Source organism: Symphalangus syndactylus, chromosome 6 (genome assembly GCF_028878055.3).
Source record: "Symphalangus syndactylus isolate Jambi chromosome 6, NHGRI_mSymSyn1-v2.1_pri, whole genome shotgun sequence".
NCBI lineage: Eukaryota > Metazoa > Chordata > Mammalia > Primates > Hylobatidae > Symphalangus > Symphalangus syndactylus.
The window spans coordinates 151,680,382-151,705,902 of NC_072428.2; positions in this window are offsets into that span (position 1 = coordinate 151,680,382).

Here is a 25,521-nt window from a genome sequence, read left to right on the forward strand (position 1 = left end):
ACACTCTTTTTGTAGAAAATGCAAGTGGAGATTCGGAGCGCTAAGAGGGTAATAGTGGAAAAAGGAATGTCTTCAAATATAAACTACACAGAATCATTCGGTGAAACTTCTTTCTGATCTGTGCATTCAGCTAACAGAGTTAAACCATACTTTTGATTGAGCAGATCTGAACACACTTTCTGTGGAAAATGCAACTGGACATTTGGAGCGCTAAGAGCGTAGTAGTGGAAAAAGGAATATATTCAAATATAAACTACACAGAAGCATTCTGTGAAACTTCTTTCTGATCTGAGCATTCAGCTAACAGAGTTAAAGCATACTTTTGATTGAGCAGTTTGGAAACACTCTGTCTGTAGAAAATGCAACTGGACATTCGTAGCGCTAAGTGGGTAATAGTGGAAAAAAGAATATGTTCAAATATAAACTACACAGAAGCATTGTATGAAACTTCTTTCTGTTCTGTGCATTCCACTAACAGAGTTGAACCTTACTTTTGATTGAGCCGTTCTGAAACACTGTTTCTGTAGAAACTGCAATTGGACATTCTGAGCGCTAAGAAGCCTATATTGGGAAAAAGAATGTCTACAAATAAAAACTACACAGAAGAATTGTGTGAAACTTCTTTCTGTTCTGTTTGTTCAACTAAAAGAGTTGAACCTTAGTTTTGATTGAGCCGTTCTGAAACACTCTTTCTGTAGAAAATGCAAGTGGAGATTCGGAGCGCTAACAGGGTAATAGTGGAAAAAGGAATGTCTCCAAATATAAACTACACAGAATCATTCTTTGAAACTTCTTTCTGATCTGTGCATTCAGCTAACAGAGTTAAACCATACTTTTGATTGAGCAGATCTGAACACTCTTTCTGTAGAAAATGCAACTGGACATTTGGAGCGCTAAGAGAGTAGTAGTGGAAAAAGGAATATATTCAAATATAAACTACACAGAAGCATTCTGTGAAACTTCTTTCTGATCTGAGCATTCAGCTAACAGAGTTAAACCATACTTTTGATTGAGCAGTTTTGAAACACTCTGTCTGTAGAAAATGCAACTGGACATTCGTAGCGCTAATTGGGTAATAGTGGAAAAAAGAATATGTTCAAATATAAACTACACAGAAGCATTGTATGAAACTTCTTTCTGTTCTGTGCATTCAACTAACAGAGTTGAACCTTACTTTTGATTGAGCCTTTCTGAAACACTCTTTCTGTAGAAACTGCAATTGGACATTCTGAGCGCTAAGAGGCCTCTATTGGGAAAAATAATATCTTCAAATAAAAACTACACAGAAGCATTGTGTGAAACTTATTTCTGATATGTTCATTAAGCTAACAGAGTTAAACCATACTTTTGATTGCGCAGTTCTGAACACTCTTTCTGTAGAAAATGCAAGTGGACATTCGGAGCGCTAAGAGTGTAATAGTGGAAAAAGGAATATATTCAAATATAAACTACACAGTAGCATTCTGTGAAAATGCTTTCTGTTCTGTGCATTCAACTAACAGAGTTGAACCTTACTTTTGATTGAGCCGTTCTGAAACACTCTTTCTGTAGAAACTGCAATTGGACATGCTAAGCGCTAAGAGGCCTACATTGGGAAAAAGAATATCTTCAAATAAAAACTACACAGATGCATTCTGTGAAACTTATTTCTGATCTGTAAATTCAGTTAAGAGAGATAAAACATATTTTTGATTGAGCAGTTATGAAACACTCTTTTTGTAGAAAATGCAAGTGGAGATTCGGAGCGCTAAGAGGGTAATAGTGGAAAAAGGAATGTCTTCAAATATAAACTACACAGAATCATTCGGTGAAACTTCTTTCTGATCTGTGCATTCAGCTAACAGAGTTAAACCATACTTTTGATTGAGCAGATCTGAACACTCTTTCTGTGGAAAATGCAACTGGACATTTGGAGCGCTAAGAGCGTAGTAGTGGAAAAAGGAATATATTCAAATATAAACTACACAGAAGCATTCTGTGAAACTTCTTTCTGATCTGAGCATTCAGCTAACAGAGTTAAACCATACTTTTGATTGAGCAGTTTGGAAACACTCTGTCTGTAGAAAATGCAACTGGACATTCATAGCGCTAAGTGGGTAATAGTGGAAAAAAGAATATGTTCAAATATAAACTACACAGAAGCATTGTATGAAACTTCTTTCTGTTCTGTGCATTCAACTAACAGAGTTGAACCTTACTTTTGATTGAGCCGTTCTGAAACACTGTTTCTGTAGAAACAGCAATTGGACATTCTGAGCGCTAAGAAGCCTATATTGGGAAAAAGAATGTCTACAAATAAAAACTACACAGAAGAATTGTGTGAAACTTCTTTCTGTTCTGTTTGTTCAACTAAAAGAGTTGAACCTTAGTTTTGATTGAGCCGTTCTGAAACACTCTTTCTGTAGAAAATGCAAGTGGAGATTCGGAGCGCTAACAGGGTAATAGTGGAAAAAGGAATGTCTCCAAATATAAACTACACAGAATCATTCTGTGAAACTTCTTTCTGATCTGTGCATTCAGCTAACAGAGTTAAACCATACTTTTGATTGAGCAGATCTGAACACTCTTTCTGTAGAAAATGCAACTGGACATTTGGAGCGCTAAGAGAGTAGTAGTGGAAAAAGGAATATATTCAAATATAAACTACACAGAAGCATTCTGTGAAACTTCTTTCTGATCTGAGCATTCAGCTAACAGAGTTAAACCATACTTTTGATTGAGCAGTTTTGAAACACTCTGTCTGTAGAAAACGCAACTGGACATTCGTAGCGCTAAGTGGGCAATAGTGGAAAAAAGAATATGTTCAAATATAAACTACACAGAAGCATTGTATGAAACTTCTTTCTGTTCTGTGCATTCAACTAACAGAGTTGAACCTTACTTTTGATTGAGCCTTTCTGAAACACTCTTTCTGTAGAAACTGCAATTGGACATTCTGAGCGCTAAGAGGCCTCTATTGGGAAAAATAATATCTTCAAATAAAAACTACACAGAAGCATTGTGTGAAACTTATTTCTGATATGTTCATTAAGCTAACAGAGTTAAACCATACTTTTGATTGCGCAGTTCTGAACACTCTTTCTGTAGAAAATGCAAGTGGACATTCGGAGCGCTAAGAGGGTAATAGTGGAGAAAGGAATATATTCAAGTATAAACTACACAGTAGCATTCTGTGAAAATTCTTTCTGTTCTGTGCATTCAACTAACAGAGTTGAACCTTACTTTTGATTGAGCCGTTCTGAAACACTCTATCTGTAGAAACTGCAATTGGACATGCTAAGCGCTAAGAGGCCTACATTGGGAAAAAGAATATCTTCAAATAAAAACTACACAGATGCATTCTGTGAAACTTATTTCTGATCTGTAAATTCAGTTAACAGAGATAAAACATATTTTTGATTGAGCAGTTATGAAACACTCTTTTTGTAGAAAATGCAAGTGGAGATTCGGAGCGCTAAGAGGGTAATAGTGGAAAAAGGAATGTCTTCAAATATAAACTACACGGAATCATTCGGTGAAACTTCTTTCTGATCTGTGCATTCAGCTAACAGAGTTAAACCATACTTTTGATTGAGGAGATCTGAACACTCTTTCTGTAGAAAATGCAACTGGACAATTGGAGCGCTAAGAGCGTAGTAGTGGAAAAACAATATATTCAAATATAAACTACACAGAAGCATTCTGTGAAACTTCTTTCTGATCTGAGCATTCAGCTAACAGAGTTAAACCATACTTTTGATTGAGCAGTTTTGAAACACTCTGTCTGTGGAAAATGCAACTGGACATTCGTAGCGCTAAGTGGGTAATAGTGGAAAAAAGAATATGTTCAAATATAAACTACACAGAAGCATTGTATGAAACTTCTTTCTGTTCTGTGCATTCAACTAACAGAGTTGAACCTTACTTTTGATTGAGCCTTTCTGAAACACTCTTTCTGTAGAAACTGCAATTGGACATTCTGAGCGCTAAGAGGCCTCTATTGGGAAAAATAATATCTTCAAATAAAAACTACACAGAAGCATTGTGTGAAACTTATTTCTGATATGTTCATTAAGCTAACAGAGTTAAACCATACTTTTGATTGCGCAGTTCTGAAAACTCTTTCTGTAGAAAATGCAAGTGGACATTCGGAGCGTTAAGAGGGTAATAGTGGAAAAAGGAATATATTCAATTATAAACTGCACAGTAGCATTCTGTGAAAATTCTTTCTGTTCTGTGCATTCAACTAACAGAGTGGAACCTTACTTTTGATTGAGCCGTTCTGAAACACTCTTTCTGTAGAAACTGCAATTGGACATGCTAAGCGCTAGGAGGCCTACATTGGGAAAAAGAATATCTTCAAATAAAAACTACACAGATGCATTCTGTGAAACTTATTTCTGATCTGTAAATTCAGTTAACAGAGATAAAACATATTTTTGATTGAGCAGTTATGAAACACTCTTTCTGTAGAAAATGCAAGTGGAGATTCGGAGCGCTAACAGGGTAATAGTGGAAAAAGGAATGTCTCCAAATATAAACTACACAGAATAATTCTTTGAAACTTCTTTCTGATCTGTGCATTCAGCTAATAGAGTTAAACCATACTTTTGATTGAGCAAATCTGAACACTCTTTCTGTAGAAAATGCAACTGGACATTTGGAGCGCTAAGAGAGTAGTAGTGGAAAAAGGAATATATTCAAATATAAACTACACAGAAGCATTCTGTGAAACTTATTTCTGATCTGAGCATTCAGCTAACAGAGTTAAACCATACTTTTGATTGAGCAGTTTTGAAACACTCTGTCTGTAGAAAATGCAACTGGACATTCGTAGCGCCAAGTGGGTTATTGTGGAAAAAAGAATATGTTCAAATATAAACTACACAGAAACATTGTATGAAACTTCTTTCTGTTCTGTGCATTCAACTAACAGAGTTGAACCTTACTTTTGATTGAGCCTTTCTGAAACACTCTTTCTGTAGAAACTGCAATTGGACATTCTGAGCGCTAAGAGGCCTCTATTGGGAAAAATAATATCTTCAAATAAAAACTACACAGAAGCATTGTGTGAAACTTATTTCTGATATGTTCATTAAGCTAACAGAGTTAAACCATACTTTTGATTGCGCAGTTCTGAACACTCTTTCTGTAGAAAATGCAAGTGGACATTCGGAGCGCTAAGAGGGTAATAGTGGAAAAAGGAATATATTCAAATATAAACTACACAGTAGCATTCTGTGAAAATTCTTTCTGTTCTGTGCATTCAACTAACAGGGTTGAACCTTATTTTTGATTGAGCCGTTCTGAAACACTCTTTCTGTAGAAACTGCAATTGGACATGCTAAGCGCTAAGAGGCCTACATTGGGAAAAAGAATATCTTCAAATAAAAACTACACAGATGCATTCTGTGAAACTTATTTCTGATCTGTAAATTCAGTTAACAGAGATAAAACATATTTTTGATTGAGCAGTTATGAAACACTCTTTTTGTAGAAAATGCAAGTGGAGATTTGGAGCGCTAAGAGGTTAATAGTGGAAAAAGGAATGTCTTCAAATATAAACTACACAGAATCATTCGGTGAAACTTCTTTCTGATCTGTGCATTCAGCTAACCGTGTTAAACCATACTTTTGATTTTGCAGATCTGAACACTCTTTCTGTAGATAATGCAACTGGACATTTGGAGCGCTAAGAGCGTAGTAGTGGAAAAAGGAATATATTCAAATATAAACTACACTGAAGCATTCTGTGAAACTTCTTTCTGATCTGAGCATTCAGCTAACAGAGTTAAACCATACTTTTGATTGAGCAGTTTTGAAACACATTGTCTGTAGAAAATGCACCTGGACATTCGTAGCGCTAAGTGGGTAATAGTGGAAAAAAAATATGTTCAAATATAAACTACACAGAAGCATTGTATGAAACTTCTTTCTGTTCTGTGCATTCAACTAACAGAGGTGAACCTTACATTTGATTGAGCCGTTCTGAAACACTCTTTCTGTAGAAACTGCAATTGGACATTCTGAGCGCTAAGAGGCCTATATTGGGAAAAAGAATGTCTACAAATAAAAACTACACAGAAGAATTGTGTGAAACGTCTTTCTGTTCTGTTTGTTCAACTAAAAGAGTTGAACCTTAGTTTTGATTGAGCCATTCTGAAACACTCTTTCTGTAGAAAATGCAAGTGGAGATTCGGAGTGCTAAGAGGGTAATAGTGGAAAAAGGAATGTCTCCAAATATAAACTACACAGAATCATTCTGTGAAACTTCTTTCTGATCTGTGCATTCAGCTAACAGAGTTAAACCATACTTTTGATTGAGCAGATCTGAACACTCCTGCTGTAGAAAATGCAACTGGACATTTGGAGCGCTAAGAGAGTATTAGTGGAAAAAGTAATATATTCAAATATAAACTACACAGAAGCATTCTGTGAAACTTCTTTCTGATCTGAGCATTCAGCTAACAGAGTTAAGCCATACTTTTGATTGAGCAGTTTTGAAACACTCTGTCTGTAGAAAATGCAACTGGACATTCGTAGCGCTAAGTGGGTAATAGTGGAAAAAAGAATATGTTCAAATATAAACTACACAGAAGCATTGTATGAAACTTCTTTCTGTTCTGTGCATTCAACTAACAGAGTTGAACCTTACTTTTGATTGAGCCTTTCTGAAACACTCTTTCTGTTGAAACTGCAATTGGACATTCTGAGCGCTAAGAGGCCTCTATTGGGAAAAATAATATCTTCAAATAAAAACTACACAGAAGCATTGTGTGAAACTTATTTCTGATATGTCCATTAAGCTAACAGAGTTAAACCATACTTTTGATTGCGCAGTTCTGAACACTCTTTCTGTAGAAAATGCAAGTGGACATTCGGAGCGCTAAGAGTGTAATAGTGGAAAAAGGAATATATTCAAATATAAACTACACAGTAGCATTCTGTGAAAATTCTTTCTGTTCTGTGCATTCAACTAACAGAGTTGAACCTTACTTTTGATTGAGCCGTTCTGAAACACTCTTTCTGTAGAAACTGCAATTGGACATGCTAAGCGCTAAGAGGCCTACATTGGGAAAAAGAATATCTTCAAATAAAAACTACACAGATGCATTCTGTGAAACTTATTTCTGATCTGTAAATTCAGTTAAGAGAGATAAAACATATTTTTGATTGAGCAGTTATGAAACACTCTTTTTGTAGAAAATGCAAGTGGAGATTCGGAGCGCTAAGAGGGTAATAGTGGAAAAAGGAATGTCTTCAAATATAAACTACACAGAATCATTCTGTGAAACTTCTTTCTGATCTGTGCATTCAGCTAACAGAGTTAAACCATACTTTTGATTGAGCAGATCTGAACACTCTTTCTGTAGAAAATGCAACTGGACATTTGGAGCGCTAAGAGCGTAGTAGTGGAAAAAGGAATATATTCAAATATAAACTACACAGAAGCATTCTGTGAAACTTATTTCTGATCTGAGCATTCAGCTAACAGAGTTAAACCATACTTTTGATTGAGCAGTTTGGAAACACTCTGTCTGTAGAAAATGCAACTGGACATTCGTAGCGCTAAGTGGGTAATAGTGGAAAAAAGAATATGTTCAAATATAAACTACACAGAAGCATTGTATGAAACTTCTTTCTGTTCTGTGCATTCAACTAACAGAGTTGAACCTTACTTTTGATTGAGCCGTTCTGAAACACTGTTTCTGTAGAAACTGCAATTGGACATTCTGAGCGCTAAGAAGCCTATATTGGGAAAAAGAATGTCTACAAATAAAAACTACACAGAAGAATTGTGTGAAACTTCTTTCTGTTCTGTTTGTTCAACTAAAAGAGTTGAACCTTAGTTTTGATTGAGCCGTTCTGAAACACTCTTTCTGTAGAAAATGCAAGTGGAGATTCGGAGCGCTAAGAGGGTAATAGTGGAAAAAGGAATGTCTCCAAATATAAACTACACAGAATCATTCTGTGAAACTTCTTTCTGATCTGTGCATTCAGCTAACAGAGTTAAACCATACTTTTGATTGAGCAGATCTGAACACTCTTTCTGTAGAAAATGCAACTGGACATTTGGAGCGCTAAGAGAGTAGTAGTGGAAAAAGGAATATATTCAAATATAAACTACACAGAAGCATTCTGTGAAACTTCTTTCTGATCTGAGCATTCAGCTAACAGAGTTAAACCATACTTTTGATTGAGCAGTTTTGAAACACTCTGTCTGTAGAAAATGCAACTGGACATTCGTAGCGCTAATTGGGTAATAGTGGAAAAAAGAATATGTTCAAATATAAACTACACAGAAGCATTGTATGAAACTTCTTTCTGTTCTGTGCATTCAACTAACAGAGTTGAACCTTACTTTTGATTGAGCCTTTCTGAAACACTCTTTCTGTAGAAACTGCAATTGGACATTCTGAGCGCTAAGAGGCCTCTATTGGGAAAAATAATATCTTCAAATAAAAACTACACAGAAGCATTGTGTGAAACTTATTTCTGATATGTTCATTAAGCTAACAGAGTTAAACCATACTTTTGATTGCGCAGTTCTGAACACTCTTTCTGTAGAAAATGCAAGTGGACATTCGGAGCGCTAAGAGTGTAATAGTGGAAAAAGGAATATATTCAAATATAAACTACACAGTAGCATTCTGTGAAAATTCTTTCTGTTCTGTGCATTCAACTAACAGAGTTGAACCTTACTTTTGATTGAGCCGTTCTGAAACACTCTTTCTGTAGAAACTGCAATTGGACATGCTAAGCGCTAAGAGGCCTACATTGGGAAAAAGAATATCTTCAAATAAAAACTACACAGATGCATTCTGTGAAACTTATTTCTGATCTGTAAATTCAGTTAACAGAGATAAAACATATTTTTGATTGAGCAGTTATGAAACACTCTTTTTGTAGAAAATGCAAGTGGAGATTCGGAGCGCTAAGAGGGTAATAGTGGAAAAAGGAATGTCTTCAAATATAAACTACACAGAATCATTCGGTGAAACTTCTTTCTGATCTGTGCATTCAGCTAACAGAATTAAACCATACTTTTGATTGAGCAGATCTGAACACTCTTTCTGTGGAAAATGCAACTGGACATTTGGAGCGCTAAGAGCGTAGTAGTGGAAAAAGGAATATATTCAAATATAAACTACACAGAAGCATTCTGTGAAACTTCTTTCTGATCTGAGCATTCAGCTAACAGAGTTAAACCATACTTTTGATTGAGCAGTTTGGAAACACTCTGTCTGTAGAAAATGCAACTGGACATTCGTAGCGCTAAGTGGGTAATAGTGGAAAAAAGAATATGTTCAAATATAAACTACACAGAAGCATTGTATGAAACTTCTTTCTGTTCTGTGCATTCACCTAACAGAGTTGAACCTTACTTTTGATTGAGCCGTTCTGAAACACTCTTTCTGTAGAAATTGCAATTGGACATTCTGAGCGCTAAGAGGCCTATATTGGGAAAAAGAATGTCTACAAATAAAAACTACACAGAAGAATTGTGTGAAACTTCTTTCTGTTCTGTTCGTTCAACTAAAAGAGTTGAACCTTAGTTTTGATTGAGCCGTTCTGAAACACTCTTTCTGTAGAAATTGAAGTGGAGATTCGGAGCGCTAAGAGGTTAATAGTGGAAAAAGGAATGTCTCCAAATATAAACTACACAGAATCATTCTGTGAAACTTCTTTCTGATCTGTGCATTCAGCTAACAGAGTTAAACCATACTTTTGATTGAGCAGATCTGAACACTCTTTCTGTATAAAATGCAACTGGACATTTGGAGCGCTAAGAGGGTAGTAGTGGAAAAAGGAATATATTCAAATATAAACTACACAGAAGCATTCTGTGAAACTTCTTTCTCATCTGAGCATTCAGCTAACAGAGTTAAACCATACTTTTGATTGAGCAGTTTTGAAACACTCTGTCTGTAGAAAATGCAACTGGACATTCGTAGCGCTAAGTGGGTAATAGTGGAAAAAAGAATATGTTCAAATATAAACTACACAGAAGCATTGTATGAAACTTCTTTCTGTTCTGTGCATTCAACTAACAGAGTTGAACCTTACTTTTGATTGAGCCTTTCTGAAACACTCTTTCTGTAGAAACTGCAATTGGACATTCTGAGCGCTAAGAGGCCTCTATTGGGAAAAATAATATCTTCAAATAAAAACTACACAGAAGCATTGTGTGAAACTTATTTCGGATATGTTCATTAAGCTAACAGAGTTAAACCATACTTTTGATTGCGCAGTTCTGAAAACCTTTTCTGTAGAAAATGCAAGTGGACATTCGGAGCGTTAAGAGGGTAATAGTGGAAAAAGGAATATATTCAAATATAAACTGCACAGTAGCATTCTGTGAAAATTCTTTCTGTTCTGTGCATTCAACTAACAGAGTGGAACCTTACTTTTGATTGAGCCGTTCTGAAACACTCTTTCTGTAGAAACTGCAATTGGACATGCTAAGCGCTAGGAGGCCTACATTGGGAAAAAGAATATCTTCAAATAAAAACTACACAGATGCATTCTGTGAAACTTATTTCTGATCTGTAAATTCAGTTAACAGAGATAAAACATATTTTTGATTGAGCAGTTATGAAACACTCTTTCTGTAGAAAATGCAAGTGGAGATTCGGAGCGCTAACAGGGTAATAGTGGAAAAAGGAATGTCTCCAAATATAAACTACACAGAATAATTCTTTGAAACTTCTTTCTGATCTGTGCATTCAGCTAATACAGTTAAACCATACTTTTGATTGAGCAGATCTGAACACTCTTTCTGTAGAAAATGCAACTGGACATTTGGAGCGCTAAGAGAGTAGTAGTGGAAAAAGGAATATATTCAAATATAAACTACACAGAAGCATTCTGTGAAACTTATTTCTGATCTGAGCATTCAGCTAACAGAGTTAAACCATACTTTTGATTGAGCAGTTTTGAAACACTCTGTCTGTAGAAAATGCAACTGGACATTCGTAGCGCCAAGTGGGTTATTGTGGAAAAAAGAATATGTTCAAATATAAACTACACAGAAACATTGTATGAAACTTCTTTCTGTTCTGTGCATTCAACTAACAGAGTTGAACCTTACTTTTGATTGAGCCTTTCTGAAACACTCTTTCTGTAGAAACTGCAATTGGACATTCTGAGCGCTAAGAGGCCTCTATTGGGAAAAATAATATCTTCAAATAAAAACTACACAGAAGCATTGTGTGAAACTTATTTCTGATATGTTCATTAAGCTAACAGAGTTAAACCATACTTTTGATTGCGCAGTTCTGAACACTCTTTCTGTAGAAAATGCAAGTGGACATTCGGAGCGCTAAGAGGGTAATAGTGGAAAAAGGAATATATTCAAATATAAACTACACAGTAGCATTCTGTGAAAATTCTTTCTGTTCTGTGCATTCAACTAACAGGGTTGAACCTTATTTTTGATTGAGCCGTTCTGAAAAACTCTTTCTGTAGAAACTGCAATTGGACATGCTAAGCGCTAAGAGGCCTACATTGGGAAAAAGAATATCTTCAAATAAAAACTACACAGATGCATTCTGTGAAACTTATTTCTGATCTGTAAATTCAGTTAACAGAGATAAAACATATTTTTGATTGAGCAGTTATGAAACACTCTTTTTGTAGAAAATGCAAGTGGAGATTTGGAGCGCTAAGAGGGTAATAGTGGAAAAAGGAATGTCTTCAAATATAAACTACACAGAATCATTCGGTGAAACTTCTTTCTGATCTGTGCATTCAGCTAACAGTGTTAAACCATACTTTTGATTTTGAAGATCTGAACACTCCTGCTGTAGAAAATGCAACTGGACATTTGGAGCGCTAAGAGAGTATTAGTGGAAAAAGGAATATATTCAAATATAAACTACACAGAAGCATTCTGTGAAACTTCTTTCTGATCTGAGCATTCAGCTAACAGAGTTAAACCATACTTTTGATTGAGCAGTTTTGAAACACTCTGTCTGTAGAAAATGCAACTGGACATTCGTAGCGCTAAGTGGGTAATAGTGGAAAAAAGAATATGTTCAAATATAAACTACACAGAAGCATTGTATGAAACTTCTTTCTGTTCTGTGCATTCAACTAACAGAGTTGAACCTTACTTTTGATTGAGCCGTTCTGAAACACTGTTTCTGTAGAAACTGCAATTGGACATTCTGAGCGCTAAGAAGCCTATATTGGGAAAAAGAATGTCTACAAATAAAAACTACACAGAAGAATTGTGTGAAACTTCTTTCTGTTCTGTTTGTTCAACTAAAAGAGTTGAACCTTAGTTTTGATTGAGCCGTTCTGAAACACTCTTTCTGTAGAAAATGCAAGTGGAGATTCGGAGCGCTAAGAGGGTAATAGTGGAAAAAGGAATGTCTCCAAATATAAACTACACAGAATCATTCTGTGAAACTTCTTTCTGATCTGTGCATTCAGCTAACAGAGTTAAACCATACTTTTGATTGAGCAGATCTGAACACTCTTTCTGTAGAAAATGCAACTGGACATTTGGAGCGCTAAGAGAGTAGTAGTGGAAAAAGGAATATATTCAAATATAAACTACACAGAAGCATTCTGTGAAACTTCTTTCTGATCTGAGCATTCAGCTAACAGAGTTAAACCATACTTTTGATTGAGCAGTTTTGAAACACTCTGTCTGTAGAAAATGCAACTGGACATTCGTAGCGCTAATTGGGTAATAGTGGAAAAAATAATATGTTCAAATATAAACTACACAGAAGCATTGTATGAAACTTCTTTCTGTTCTGTGCATTCAACTAACAGAGTTGAACCTTACTTTTGATTGAGCCTTTCTGAAACACTCTTTCTGTAGAAACTGCAATTGGACATTCTGAGCGCTAAGAGGCCTCTATTGGGAAAAATAATATCTTCAAATAAAAACTACACAGAAGCATTGTGTGAAACTTATTTCTGATATGTTCATTAAGCTAACAGAGTTAAACCATACTTTTGATTGCGCAGTTCTGAACACTCTTTCTGTAGAAAATGCAAGTGGACATTCGGAGCGCTAAGAGTGTAATAGTGGAAAAAGGAATATATTCAAATATAAACTACACAGTAGCATTCTGTGAAAATTCTTTCTGTTCTGTGCATTCAACTAACAGAGTTGAACCTTACTTTTGATTGAGCCGTTCTGAAACACTCTTTCTGTAGAAACTGCAATTGGACATGCTAAGCGCTAAGAGGCCTACATTGGGAAAAAGAATATCTTCAAATAAAAACTACACAGATGCATTCTGTGAAACTTATTGCTGATCTGTAAATTCAGTTAAGAGAGATAAAACATATTTTTGATTGAGCAGTTATGAAACACTCTTTTTGTAGAAAATGCAAGTGGAGATTCGGAGCGCTAAGAGGGTAATAGTGGAAAAAGGAATGTCTTCAAATATAAACTACACAGAATCATTCGGTGAAACTTCTTTCTGATCTGTGCATTCAGCTAACAGAGTTAAACCATACTTTTGATTGAGCAGATCTGAACACTCTTTCTGTGGAAAATGCAACTGGACATTTGGAGCGCTAAGAGCGTAGTAGTGGAAAAAGGAATATATTCAAATATAAACTACACAGAAGCATTCTGTGAAACTTCTTTCTGATCTGAGCATTCAGCTAACAGAGTTAAACCATACTTTTGATTGAGCAGTTTGGAAACACTCTGTCTGTAGAAAATGCAACTGGACATTCGTAGCGCTAAGTGGGTAATAGTGGAAAAAAGAATATGTTCAAATATAAACTACACAGAAGCATTGTATGAAACTTCTTTCTTTTCTGTGCATTCAACTAACAGAGTTGAACCTTACTTTTGATTGAGCCGTTCTGAAACACTGTTTCTGTAGAAACTGCAATTGGACATTCTGAGCGCTAAGAAGCCTATATTGGGAAAAAGAATGTCTACAAATAAAAACTACACAGAAGAATTGTGTGAAACTTCTTTCTGTTCTGTTTGTTCAACTAAAAGAGTTGAACCTTAGTTTTGATTGAGCCGTTCTGAAACACTCTTTCTGTAGAAAATGCAAGTGGAGATTCGGAGCGCTAACAGGGTAATAGTGGAAAAAAGAATGTCTCCAAATATAAACTACACAGAATCATTCTGTGAAACTTCTTTCTGATCTGTGCATTCAGCTAACAGAGTTAAACCATACTTTTGATTGAGCAGATCTGAACACTCTTTCTGTAGAAAATGCAACTGGACATTTGGAGCGCTAAGAGAGTAGTAGTGGAAAAAGGAATATATTCAAATATAAACTACACAGAAGCATTCTGTGAAACTTCTTTCTGATCTGAGCATTCAGCTAACAGAGTTAAACCATACTTTGGATTGAGCAGTTTTGAAACTCTCTGTCTGTAGAAAATGCAACTGGACATTCGTAGCGCTAAGTGGGTAATAGTGGAAAAAAGAATATGTTCAAATATAAACTACACAGAAGCATTGTATGAAACTTCTTTCTGTTCTGTGCATTCAACTAACAGAGTTGAACCTTACTTTTGATTGAGCCTTTCTGAAACACTCTTTCTGTAGAAACTGCAATTGGACATTCTGAGCGCTAAGAGGCCTCTATTGGGAAAAATAATATCTTCAAATAAAAACTACACAGAAGCATTGTGTGAAACTTATTTCTGATATGTTCATTAAGCTAACAGAGTTAAACCATACTTTTGATTGCGCAGTTCTGAACACTCTTTCTGTAGAAAATGCAAGTGGACATTCGGAGCGCTAAGAGGGTAATAGTGGAGAAAGGAATATATTCAAATATAAACTACACAGTAGCATTCTGTGAAAATACTTTCTGTTCTGTGCATTCAACTAACAGAGTTGAACCTTACTTTTGATTGAGCCGTTCTGAAACACTCTTTCTGTAGAAACTGCAATTGGACATGCTAAGCGCTAAGAGGCCTACATTGGGAAAAAGAATATCTTCAAATAAAAACTACACAGATGCATTCTGTGAAACTTATTTCTGATCTGTAAATTCAGTTAACAGAGATAAAACATATTTTTGATTGAGCAGTTATGAAACACTCTTTTTGTAGAAAATGCAAGTGGAGATTCGGAGCGCTAAGAGGGTAATAGTGGAAAAAGGAATGTCTTCAAATAAAAACTACACGGAATCATTCGGTGAAACTTCTTTCTGATCTGTGCATTCAGCTAACAGAGTTAAACCATACTTTTGATTGAGCAGATCTGAACACTCTTTCTGTAGAAAATGCAACTGGACAATTGGAGCGCTAAGAGCGTAGTAGTGGAAAAACAATATATTCAAATATAAACTACACAGAAGCATTCTGTGAAAATTCTTTCTGATCTGAGCATTCAGCTAACAGAGTTAAACCATTCTTTTGATTGAGCAGTTTTGAAACACTCTGTCTGTAGAAAATGCAACTGGACATTCGTAGCGCTAAGTGGGTAATAGTGGAAAAAAGAATATGTTCAAATATAAACTACACAGAAGCATTGTATGAAACTTCTTTCTGTTCTGTGCATTCAACTAACAGAGTTGAACCTTACTTTTGATTGAGCCTTTCTGAAACACTCTTTCTGTAGAAACTGCAATTGGACATTCTGAGCGCTAAGAGGCCTATAATGGGAAAAATAATATCTTCAAACAAAAACTACACAGAAGCATTGTGTGAAACTTATTTCTGATATGTTCATTAAGCTAACAGGGTTAAACCATACTTTTGATTGCGCAGTTCTGAACACTCTTTCTGTAGAAAATGCAAGTGGACATTCGGAGCGTTAAGAGGGTAATAGTGGAAAAAGGAATATATTCAAATATAAACTGCACAGTAGCATTCTGTGAAAATTCTTTCTGTTCTGTGCATTCAACTAACAGAGTGGAACCTTACTTTTGATTGAGCCGTTCTGAAACACTCTTTCTGTAGAAACTGCAATTGTACATGCTAAGCGCTAGGAGGCCTACATTGGGAAAAAGAATATCTTCAAATAAAAACTACACAGATGCATTCTGTGAAACTTATTTCTGATCTGTAAATTCAGTTAACAGAGATAAAACATATTTTTGATTGAGCAGTTATGAAACACTCTTTTTGTAGAAAATGCAAGTGGAGATTCGGAGCGCTAAGAGGGTAATAGTGGAAAAAGGAATGTCTTCAAATATAAACTACACAGAATCATTCGGTGAAACTTCTTTCTGATCTGTGCATTCAGCTAACAGAGTTAAACCATACTTTTGATTGAGCAGATCTGAACACTCTTTCTGTAGAAAATGCAACTGGACATTTGGAGCGCTAAGAGAGTAGTAGTGGAAAAAGGAATATATACAAATATAAACTACACAGAAGCATTCTGTGAAACTTCTTTCTGATCTGAGCATTCAGCTAACAGAGTTAAACCATACTTTTGATTGAGCAGTTTTGAAACACTCTGTCTGTAGAAAATGCAACTGGACATTCGTAGCGCTAATTGGGTAATAGTGGAAAAAATAATATGTTCAAATATAAACTACACAGAAGCATTGTATGAAACTTCTTTCTGTTCTGTGCATTCAACTAACAGAGTTGAACCTTACTTTTGATTGAGCCTTTCTGAAACACTCTTTCTGTAGAAACTGCAATTGGACATTCTGAGCGCTAAGAGGCCTCTATTGGGAAAAATAATATCTTCAAATAAAAACTACACAGAAGCATTGTGTGAAACTTATTTCTGATATGTTCATTAAGCTAACAGAGTTAAACCATACTTTTGATTGCGCAGTTCTGAACACTCTTTCTGTAGAAAATGCAAGTGGACATTCGGAGCGCTATGAGTGTAATAGTGGAAAAAGGAATATATTCAAATATAAACTACACAGTAGCATTCTGTGAAAATTCTTTCTGTTCTGTGCATTCAACTAACAGAGTTGAACCTTACTTTTGATTGAGCCGTTCTGAAACACTCTTTCTGTAGAAACTGCAATTGGACATGCTAAGCGCTAAGAGGCCTACATTGGGAAAAAGAATATCTTCAAATAAAAACTACACAGATGCATTCTGTGAAACTTATTTCTGATCTGTAAATTCAGTTAAGAGAGATAAAACATATTTTTGATTGAGCAGTTATGAAACACTCTTTTTGTAGAAAATGCAAGTGGAGATTCGGAGCGCTAAGAGGGTAATAGTGGAAAAAGGAATGTCTTCAAATATAAACTACACAGAATCATTCGGTGAAACTTCTTTCTGATCTGTGCATTCAGCTAACAGAGTTAAACCATACTTTTGATTGAGCAGATCTGAACACTCTTTCTGTGGAAAATGCAACTGGACATTTGGAGCGCTAAGAGCGTAGTAGTGGAAAAAGGAATATATTCAAATATAAACTACACAGAAGCATTCTGTGAAACTTCTTTCTGATCTGAGCATTCAGCTAACAGAGTTAAACCATACTTTTGATTGAGCAGTTTGGAAACACTCTGTCTGTAGAAAATGCAACTGGACATTCGTAGCGCCAAGTGGGTAATAGTGGAAAAAAGAATATGTTCAAATATAAACTACACAGAAGCATTGTATGAAACTTCTTTCTTTTCTGTGCATTCAACTAACAGAGTTGAACCTTACTTTTGATTGAGCCGTTCTGAAACACTGTTTCTGTAGAAACTGCAATTGGACATTCTGAGCGCTAAGAAGCCTATATTGGGAAAAAGAATGTCTACAAATAAAAACTACACAGAAGAATTGTGTGAAACTTCTTTCTGTTCTGTTTGTTCAACTAAAAGAGTTGAACCTTAGTTTTGATTGAGCCGTTCTGAAACACTCTTTCTGTAGAAAATGCAAGTGGAGATTCGGAGCGCTAACAGGGTAATAGTGGAAAAAGGAATGTCTCCAAATATAAACTACACAGAATCATTCTGTGAAACTTCTTTCTGATCTGTGCATTCAGCTAACAGAGTTAAACCATACTTTTGATTGAGCAGATCTGAACACTCTTTCTGTAGAAAATGCAACTGGACATTTGGAGCGCTAAGAGAGTAGTAGTGGAAAAAGGAATATATTCAAATATAAACTACACAGAAGCATTCTGTGAAACTTCTTTCTGATCTGAGCATTCAGCTAACAGAGTTAAACCATACTTTGGATTGAGCAGTTTTGAAACTCTCTGTCTGTAGAAAATGCAACTGGACATTCGTAGCGCTAAGTGGGTAATAGTGGAAAAAAGAATATGTTCAAATATAAACTACACAGAAGCATTGTATGAAACTTCTTTCTGTTCTGTGCATTCAACTAACAGAGTTGAACCTTACTTTTGATTGAGCCTTTCTGAAACACTCTTTCTGTAGAAACTGCAATTGGACATTCTGAGCGCTAAGAGGCCTCTATTGGGAAAAATAATATCTTCAAATAAAAACTACACAGAAGCATTGTGTGAAACTTATTTCTGATATGTTCATTAAGCTAACAGAGTTAAACCATACTTTTGATTGCGCAGTTCTGAACACTCTTTCTGTAGAAAATGCAAGTGGACATTCGGAGCGCTAAGAGGGTAATAGTGGAGAAAGGAATATATTCAAATATAAACTACACAGTAGCATTCTGTGAAAATACTTTCTGTTCTGTGCATTCAACTAACAGAGTTGAACCTTACTTTTGATTGAGCCGTTCTGAAACACTCTTTCTGTAGAAACTGCAATTGGACATGCTAAGCGCTAAGAGGCCTACATTGGGAAAAAGAATATCTTCAAATAAAAACTACACAGATGCATTCTGTGAAACTTATTTCTGATCTGTAAATTCAGTTAACAGAGATAAAACATATTTTTGATTGAGCAGTTATGAAACACTCTTTTTGTAGAAAATGCAAGTGGAGATTCGGAGCGCTAAGAGGGTAATAGTGGAAAAAGGAATGTCTTCAAATAAAAACTACACGGAATCATTCGGTGAAACTTCTTTCTGATCTGTGCATTCAGCTAACAGAGTTAAACCATACTTTTGATTGAGCAGATCTGAACACTCTTTCTGTAGAAAATGCAACTGGACAATTGGAGCGCTAAGAGCGTAGTAGTGGAAAAACAATATATTCAAATATAAACTACACAGAAGCATTCTGTGAAAATTCTTTCTGATCTGAGCATTCAGCTAACAGAGTTAAACCATTCTTTTGATTGAGCAGTTTTGAAACACTCTGTCTGTAGAAAATGCAACTGGACATTCGTAGCGCTAAGTGGGTAATAGTGGAAAAAAGAATATGTTCAAATATAAACTACACAGAAGCATTGTATGAAACTTCTTTCTGTTCTGTGCATTCAACTAACAGAGTTGAACCTTACTTTTGATTGAGCCTTTCTGAAACACTCTTTCTGTAGAAACTGCAATTGGACATTCTGAGCGCTAAGAGGCCTATAATGGGAAAAATAATATCTTCAAACAAAAACTACACAGAAGCATTGTGTGAAACTTATTTCTGATATGTTCTTTAAGCTAACAGGGTTAAACCATACTTTTGATTGCGCAGTTCTGAACACTCTTTCTGTAGAAAATGCAAGTGGACATTCGGAGCGTTAAGAGGGTAATAGTGGAAAAAGGAATATATTCAAATATAAACTGCACAGTAGCATTCTGTGAAAATTCTTTCTGTTCTGTGCATTCAACTAACAGAGTGGAACCTTACTTTTGATTGAGCCGTTCTGAAACACTCTTTCTGTAGAAACTGCAATTGTACATGCTAAGCGCTAGGAGGCCTACATTGGGAAAAAGAATATCTTCAAATAAAAACTACACAGATGCATTCTGTGAAACTTATTTCTGATCTGTAAATTCAGTTAACAGAGATAAAACATATTTTTGATTGAGCAGTTATGAAACACTCTTTTTGTAGAAAATGCAAGTGGAGATTCGGAGCGCTAAGAGGGTAATAGTGGAAAAAGGAATGTCTTCAAATATAAACTACACAGAATCATTCGGTGAAACTTCTTTCTGATCTGTGCATTCAGCTAACAGAGTTAAACCATACTTTTGATTGAGCAGATCTGAACACTCTTTCTGTAGAAAATGCAACTGGACATTTGGAGCGCTAAAAGCGTAGTAGTGGAAAAAGGAATATATTCAAATATAAACTACACAGAAGCATTCTGTGAAACTTCTTTCTGATCTGAGCATTCAGCTAACAGAGTTAAACCATACTTTTGATTGAGCAGTTTTGAAACACTCTGTCTGTAGAAACTGCAATTGGACATTCTGAGCGCTAAGAGGCCTATATTGGGAAAAAGAATGTCTACAAATAAAAACTACACAGAAGAATTGTGTGAAACTTCTTTCTGTTCTGTTCGTTCAACTAAAAGAGTTGAACCTTAGTTTTGATTGAGCCGTTCTGAAACACTCTTTCTGTAGAAATTGAAGTGGAGATTCGGAGCGCTAAGAGGTTAATAGTGGAATAAGGAATGTCTCCAAATATAAACTACACAGAATCATTCTGTGAAACTTCTTTCTGATCTGTGCATTCAGCTAACAGAGTTAAACCATACTTTTGATTGAGCAGATCTGAACACTCTTTCTGTATAAAATGCAACTGGACATTTGGAGCGCTAAGAGGGTAGTAGTGGAAAAAGGAATATATTCAAATATAAACTACACAGAAGCATTCTGTGAAACTTCTTTCTGATCTGAGCATTCAGCTAACAGAGTTAAAACATACTTTTGATTGAGCAGTTTTGAAACACTCTGTCTGTAGAAAATGCAACTGGACATTCGTAGCGCTAAGTGGGTAATAGTGGAAAAAAGAATATGTTCAAATATAAACTACACAGACGCATTGTATGAAACTTCTTTCTGTTCTGTGCATTCAACTAACAGAGTTGAACCTTACTTTTGATTGAGCCTTTCTGAAACACTCTTTCTGTAGAAACTGCAATTGGACATTCTGAGCGCTAAGAGGCCTCTATTGGGAAAAATAATATCTTCAAATAAAAACTACACAGAAGCATTGTGTGAAACTTATTTCTGATATGTTCATTAAGCTAACAGAGTTAAACCATACTTTTGATTGCGCAGTTCTGAACACTCTTTCTGTAGAAAATGCAAGTGGACATTCGGAGCGTTAAGAGGGTAATAGTGGAAAAAGGAATATATTCAAATATAAACTGCACAGTAGCATTCTGTGAAAATTCTTTCTGTTCTGTGCATTCAACTAACAGAGTGGAACCTTACTTTTGATTGAGCCGTTCTGAAACACTCTTTCTGTAGAAACTGCAATTGGACATGCTAAGCGCTAGGAGGCCTACATTGGGAAAAAGAATATCTTCAAATAAAAACTACACAGATGCATTCTGTGAAACTTATTTCTGATCTGTAAATTCAGTTAACAGAGATAAAACATATTTTTGATTGAGCAGTTATGAAACACTCTTTCTGTAGAAAATGCAAGTGGAGATTCGGAGCGCTAACAGGGTAATAGTGGAAAAAGGAATGTCTCCAAATATAAACTACACAGAATAATTCTTTGAAACTTCTTTCTGATCTGTGCATTCAGCTAATAGAGTTAAACCATACTTTTGATTGAGCAGATCTGAACCCTCTTTCTGTAGAAAATGCAACTGGACATTTGGAGCGCTAAGAGAGTAGTAGTGGAAAAAGGAATATATTCAAATATAAACTACACAGAAGCATTCTGTGAAACTTATTTCTGATCTGAGCATTCAGCTAACAGAGTTAAACCATACTTTTGATTGAGCAGTTTTGAAACACTCTGTCTGTAGAAAATGCAACTGGACATTCGTAGCGCCAAGTGGGTTATTGTGGAAAAAAGAATATGTTCAAATATAAACTACACAGAAACATTGTATGAAACTTCTTTCTGTTCTGTGCATTCAACTAACAGAGTTGAACCTTACTTTTGATTGAGCCTTTCTGAAACACTCTTTCTGTAGAAACTGCAATTGGACATTCTGAGCGCTAAGAGGCCTCTATTGGGAAAAATAATATCTTCAAATAAAAACTACACAGAAGCATTGTGTGAAACTTATTTCTGATATGTTCATTAAGCTAACAGAGTTAAACCATACTTTTGATTGCGCAGTTCTGAACACTCATTCTGTAGAAAATGCAAGTGGACATTCGGAGCGCTAAGAGGGTAATAGTGGAAAAAGGAATATATTCAAATATAAACTACACAGTAGCATTCTGTGAAAATTCTTTCTGTTCTGTGCATTCAACTAACAGGGTTGAACCTTATTTTTGATTGAGCCGTTCTGAAACACTCTTTCTGTAGAAACTGCAATTGGACATGCTAAGCGCTAAGAGGCCTACATTGGGAAAAAGAATATCTTCAAATAAAAACTACACAGATGCATTCTGTGAAACTTATTTCTGATCTGTAAATTCAGTTAACAGAGATAAAACATATTTTTGATTGAGCAGTTATGAAACACTCTTTTTGTAGAAAATGCAAGTGGAGATTCGGAGCGCTAAGAGGGTAGTAGTGGAAAAAGGAATGTCTTCAAATATAAACTACACAGAATCATTCGGTGAAACTTCTTTCTGATCTGTGCATTCAGCTAACAGAGTTAAACCATACTTTTGATTGAGCAGATCTGAACACTCTTTCTGTGGAAAATGCAACTGGACATTTGGAGCGCTAAGAACGTAGTAGTGGAAAAAGGAATATATTCAAATATAAACTACACAGAAGCATTCTGTGAAACTTCTTTCTGATCTGAGCATTCAGCTAACAGAGTTAAACCATACTTTTGATTGAGCAGTTTGGAAACACTCTGTCTGTAGAAAATGCAACTGGACATTCGTAGCGCTAAGTGGGTAATAGTGGAAAAAAGAATATGTTCAAATATAAACTACACAGAAGCATTGTATGAAACATCTTTCTGTTCTGTGCATTCAACTAACAGAGTTGAACCTTACTTTTGATTGAGCCGTTCTGAAACACTGTTTCTGTAGAAACTGCAATTGGACATTCTGAGCGCTAAGAAGCCTATATTGGGAAAAAGAATGTCTACAAATAAAAACTACACAGAAGAATTGTGTGAAACTTCTTTCTGTTCTGTTTGTTCAACTAAAAGAGTTGAACCTTAGTTTTGATTGAGCCGTTCTGAAACACTCTTTCTGTAGAAAATGCAAGTGGAGATTCGGAGCGCTAACAGGGTAATAGTGGAAAAAGGAATGTCTCCAAATATAAACTACACAGAATCATTCTGTGAAACTTCTTTCTGATCTGTGCATTCAGCTAACAGAGTTAAACCATACTTTTGATTGAGCAGATCTGAACACTCTTTCTGTAGAAAATGCAACTGGACATTTGGAGCGCTAAGAGAGTAGTAGTGGAAAAAGGAATATATTCAAATATAAACTACACAGAAGCATTCTGTGAAACTTCTTTCTGATCTGAGCATTCAGCTAACAGAGTTAAACCATACTTTTGATTGAGCAGTTTTGAAACACTCTGTCTGTAGAAAATGCAACTGGACATTCGTAGCGCTAATTGGGTAATAGTGGAAAAAATAATATGTTCAAATATAAACTACACAGAAGCATTGTATGAAACTTCTTTCTGTTCTGTGCATTCAACTAACAGAGTTGAACCTTACTTTTGATTGAGCCTTTCTGAAACACTCTTTCTGTAGAAACTGCAATTGGACATTCTGAGCGCTAAGAGGCCTCTATTGGGAAAAATAATATCTTCAAATAAAAACTACACAGAAGCATTGTGTGAAACTTATTTCTGATATGTTCATTAAGCTAACAGAGTTAAACCATACTTTTGATTGCGCAGTTCTGAACACTCTTTCTGTAGAAAATGCAAGTGGACATTCGGAGCGCTAAGAGTGTAATAGTGGAAAAAGGAATATATTCAAATATAAACTACACAGTAGCATTCTGTGAAAATTCTTTCTGTTCTGTGCATTCAACTAACAGAGTTGAACCTTACTTTTGATTGAGCCGTTCTGAAACACTCTTTCTGTAGAAACTGCAATTGGACATGCTAAGCGCTAAGAGGCCTACATTGGGAAAAAGAATATCTTCAAATAAAAACTACACAGATGCATTCTGTGAAACTTATTTCTGATCTGTAAATTCAGTTAAGAGAGATAAAACATATTTTTGATTGAGCAGTTATGAAACACTCTTTTTGTAGAAAATGCAAGTGGAGATTCGGAGCGCTAACAGGGTAATAGTGGAAAAAGGAATGTCTCCAATTATAAACTACACAGAATCATTCTGTGAAACTTCTTTCTGATCTGTGCATTCAGCTAACAGAGTTAAACCATACTTTTGATTGAGCAGATCTGAACACTCTTTCTGTAGAAAATGCAAGTGGACATTTGGAGCGCTAAGAGAGTAGTAGTGGAAAAAGGAATATATTCAAATATAAACTACACAGAAGCATTCTGTGAAACTTCTTTCTGATCTGAGCATTCAGCTAACAGAGTTAAACCATACTTTTGATTGAGCAGTTTTGAAACACTCTGTCTGTAGAAAATGCAACTGGACATTCATAGCGCTAAGTGGGTAATAGTGGAAAAAAGAATATGTTCAAATATAAACTACACAGAAGCATTGTATGAAACTTCTTTCTGTTCTGTGCATTCAACTAACAGAGTTGAACCTTACTTTTGATTGAGCCTTTCTGAAACACTCTTTCTGTAGAAACTGCAATTGGACATTCTGAGCGCTAAGAGGCCTCTATTGGGAAAAATAATATCTTCAAATAAAAACTACACAGAAGCATTGTGTGAAACTTATTTCTGATATGTTCATTAAGCTAACAGAGTTAAACCATACTTTTGATTGCGCAGTTCTGAACACTCTTTCTGTAGAAAATGCAAGTGGACATTCGGAGCGTTAAGAGGGTAATAGTGGAAAAAGGAATATATTCAAATATAAACTGCACAGTAGCATTCTGTGAAAAATCTTTCTGTTCTGTGCATTCAACTAACAGAGTGGAACCTTACTTTTGATTGAGCCGTTCTGAAACACTCTTTCTGTAGAAACTGCAATTGGACATGCTAAGCGCTAGGAGGCCTACATTGGGAAAAAGAATATCTTCAAATAAAAACTACACAGATGCATTCTGTGAAACTTATTTCTGATCTGTAAATTCAGTTAACAGAGATAAAACATATTTTTGATTGAGCAGTTATGAAACACTCTTTTTGTAGAAAATGCAAGTGGAGGTTCGGAGCGCTAAGAGGGTAATAGTTGAAACAGGAATGTCTTCAAATATAAACTACACAGAATCATTCGGTGAAACTTCTTTCTGATCTGTGCATTCAGCTAACAGAGTTAAACCATACTTTTGATTGAGCAGATCTGAACACTCTTTCTGTGGAAAATGCAACTGGACATTTGGAGCGCTAAGAGCGTAGTAGTGGAAAAAGGAATATATTCAAATATAAACTACACAGAAGCATTCTGTGAAACTTCTTTCTGATCTGAGCATTCAGCTAACAGAGTTAAACCATACTTTTGATTGAGCAGTTTGGAAACACTCTGTCTGTAGAAAATGCAACTGGACATTCGTAGCGCTAAGTGGGTAATAGTGGAAAAAAGAATATGTTCAAATATAAACTACACAGAAGC